Raw genomic sequence first — 1,819 nt, 5'->3', positions numbered from 1 at the left:
AAGATGTGTTCGGAGGCAAACCCCAAGGAGGGATTTGGATCCTGCTCACAGCAGTTTTGTAGGCATCTCAGCCTGATGCTGTTATGCCTAAAATCTCCCTTTCCTTGAGGTCACCTACATGCACGCACCTCAGGGGTGAACCCACACATGGCGTGCAAGTCCCTAAATCCCTTTGGAGGTGTGACACTGCTGAACAGGCCAGAAGCCCTCAGGTTTATACAGAGCTCTGAAGGGCAGCTCCCTGGCACCTGCAGCAGACCCAGAGCCAAGTCTGCTCTTTGCTCTGTCTGCTGGAGCAGGACTAGCTCGAGACCCAGACAGAGCAGCCCAGGCTCTGAGGAACATTTTCATCACCCAACAGCCCCAGCAGAGAGATGGAAGGGGCAGGCTAGAGCGAAAAGGCTGCAAAAGTAAAACAAACATTTGGGAAACACCACTGAATGGGCCCCACCACAGCTGGGCACAGCTACAATGGGCAGCTCTAAGGAGGAGCTACAGGTAATTATGGAGAGGTGCAGGGCAGGGATTTCTATAGGCAATGCATATGAAATTAGATGTTCTGCCCATTGGTGCTTCTGTTGTTTCCAGTTTCGCTCACACTGGCTCTGGAAGTGCTCCCACAGCAACACCAGGTGATGCTCAGTGCAGTGCATCATTTCAGGGCTGCAGATGAGGTGTGGGGAGTTCTGCTGCCCAGAGACATCAGAGCTCTCCTTCTGTTAAACATTCAAAGAGAAGATCACTTCTGCTGCCACATTGCCCTGGAAGTGCTGCAGTCAAGCTGGCAGACCCTCTGACAGCAGTGATAAGGCATCGGACACACACAGCGCTTATCAGGACCTTCTGGGCTCACAGAACACTGGCAGAGCTCTCAGGACAGCCCACCTAACCTGTCCTGGAGTCCCACAGCAAGTGCTTACATCCGAGAAGGATTTCATTCAGGTTAATGGTTGCATGTTTGGAGCCTCCTGTCCTGCCTGGCTGCTCAGCCAGGGCACCCAGGGACTGCCAGGAGTACCCCAACCCCAGCGTGCCCAGATTCCCCCCTGCCTTCCTACAGATTCACCCTTGTTGGTAAAGCAGCGCTTCTCCCTGGCTCTAAGCAAACAATGCTCCTTGGGAGAGACCACAGACAGAATGAAGATGGAATTAAGAGGGCTAAGGGTGATGTTCCCCAGTCTCACGTACTGGGATGCGCTGCGGTGGCCGTGGGGCTGGAGGTAACAGCGCCTGTGCCAGTCCTGGGACACACTCCATGCTGGGCATGATGCCAGGCAGGCACCTGAGGTTTTCCCAGTGGTTCTGCTGGTGTCTTTGGTGGGTGGAGGGTGCTCCACGTGCTGCAGGCACTGCCATTTCCCAGCAGTGCCTGGCGTGCATGGATGTCCCTGGAGCAACACTTTCTGCTAGTCGCTCTGACCAGCACCACACATGTCACACACAGACACAGCATTTTACATTTGTCCTGCAGTAAACATTTTAAATGCATAGAGGGATTGTGGGAAAGAACCCCCTGGACAAAAAGCAGGAGGGAAAACTGTACTGAGAGCTTTGCCTATGCAACCAGCTCTGCAGCTTCTCTGCTGGAAAAAGAGCACATTGCCCTCCTGGCAATCCTGAGCAGGAGCCCTTGGCTTGGGGTTCCCAGGCTAAGGCCACTGGGAAAACATGCTGCTGCTCAGCAGAGGTATGTGCGGTGCAGGGATGCCCAGCCTTCCTCCCACCCACCCCAGAGAAACACCCCCCCGGGCCATGGAACCAGCCAGAAAAATGTGGGGTGAGGGAGCACAACAGTGGAGCAGAGACTGGGACACTGGAA

This window comes from Camarhynchus parvulus, chromosome 18 (genome assembly GCF_901933205.1).
Source record: "Camarhynchus parvulus chromosome 18, STF_HiC, whole genome shotgun sequence".
NCBI classification, from domain to species: Eukaryota; Metazoa; Chordata; class Aves; order Passeriformes; family Thraupidae; genus Camarhynchus; species Camarhynchus parvulus.
Note: the sequence above shows the minus strand (reverse complement) of the source record.